The sequence below is a fragment of the Propithecus coquereli genome, unplaced genomic scaffold (assembly GCF_000956105.1).
Source record: "Propithecus coquereli isolate 6110/MARCELLA unplaced genomic scaffold, Pcoq_1.0 Scaffold305, whole genome shotgun sequence".
Classification (NCBI taxonomy): Eukaryota; Metazoa; Chordata; class Mammalia; order Primates; family Indriidae; genus Propithecus; species Propithecus coquereli.
The window spans coordinates 3,091,750-3,093,462 of NW_012148675.1; the positions used below are offsets into that span (position 1 = coordinate 3,091,750).

A 1,713-nucleotide genomic window follows, 5' to 3' on the forward strand; every position below is an offset into this window, starting at 1 on the left:
CCTCTTCCCCTGTTAGTAAGCCCTTAGATAATTCTCAGCTTCCAAGCTCCATTCAGTATGTGGTATCTATCGTTAGGGAAATATTTTCTTTATTTTTTTTAAGCCGTTTTCAAGTCCCGGAGATGCCATGTACTTGGTCAAAATTCTTCTTCCCTCACCTTTTTCCTTCCTAAGGAAGCAGCAACTTGCCATGGTTGTTTATAAAAAAATAACAAATTATCCTTTACTGCTCATCTTTTAATCATTGAGTCAGATTTATCTCCAAAAAGTTTTTTGCATCAGGAAGGAAATGTATACCAAGTAAAATTTACTGAGTGGTTGCAGTTTTAGTAACAATCTTTTAATCATGTGCCTTATACATAACCTCTTAGAAACATCAGAAGCCATCAGCTCAACTACATAGCAGTAGTCTTAATCAAAAAATTCGCCAACTCCTTGTCACCTGACCAAGATCAAGTCTATGTAATTAAATTCTTATGGATTATACCACTTGGCTTTAGTTCATCCTGAACCTTTAATGATCAAATACAGAATTCTATCCAGAGTGTTAAGTGGATCTGGAGCCTACAAAGGATCCTAAAAGGGTCCTAGGAAACTGTCTTGGTCTTTTTATTCCAGTGTTCCCCTGCTTCATTCTAAAAAGAATTTAAAACTATTTATACATATATATTATCACAAAACAGTAAAGCAGAAGTTAAAAGTGGAAGGAAAAGAAAAGTAAAGGTGGGGATGATATAAAATGGAGTCAGGGAAAGCAGAGCAATGGTAATTTGATACTTGTCTTTATAGGCTGTGAGATTGGCTCTGAACTCTCTAGTCATTGACACTGGGTGAGAGAGAAAACATACTTGTGCTCTGAAGTGCAGATACTCTTGGATACTGTTACAGCTTCCTAGACAATATTCTGGCAGCCTTGGTTTCTTGGGACTTTTCTTTTACCAGTCTTCAGTGTGGACTGTTGTTATCATACCAAGGTACAATTCAGTAAAAGTATGAACAGTTCTTAGGTAGTCACTACAGTGTGGCTCAGGTACTCAGGTTACTGTTTCTGTTACTTGACCAAGGGCTAGATTTTAGAATTTCTAGAGAATGGATGGCCTATGTGACCTTTGAGCAGTTCTCTCTAAATATTGTATCTCTTAACTCAATTTTTTTTTATTTAACTCAATTTTTAATAGTAGTAGGTAGCAATGAGTTCAAAATTACACTATCTAAGAATTATCAGAGTGCAGCTATTTTGTGTTGCAAGGTGAGTTGAGAACATATGTTGAGACAGTTGATCTTAAAAGTAGGAGCAAAAGAAAAATGAAGAATAAAGGTTGATCTGTGGTAGGGTAATAGTCCATTATGAAACTCAAGGAACATAATGAGGACTCCTTCCTAAATATGGTGGGCTGAGTAAGTATATAGTTTAAGCCAAAGTTTCCTTTGAAACTTTGAGCAATGCTGCTAGTTTTGAGCAATGCTTTTTTCTCATGTACCCTTCAAGATAAACCATTTGTAGTAGGTACGCCAGGGTAATCAGGTGTGATAATTTATTTTGTGAGATTGGTAGTTACAGAAACAAAACTTAAGTTTAGGAATAGTTGGTCTTAATCCTTTCTGGATATAATTAACTAGCATTCCAGTTGTCTACTCAAGCCATTTCTAGTTTAAGGTAATAAAATATATTAGTTTTTAAAAGAATACTTATTTTTCTGTTTTCTTTAGGAA

General features: G+C 35.1%; 1 protein-coding gene across 1 annotated transcript in view; it reads left to right on the plus strand.

Annotated features, from left to right (window-relative positions):
• ASB3 (ankyrin repeat and SOCS box containing 3) overlaps nucleotides 1-1,713 on the plus strand; it is a 91,384-nt gene that overhangs the window by 63,078 nt on the left and 26,593 nt on the right. The gene's annotated exons all lie outside the window — the stretch shown is intronic.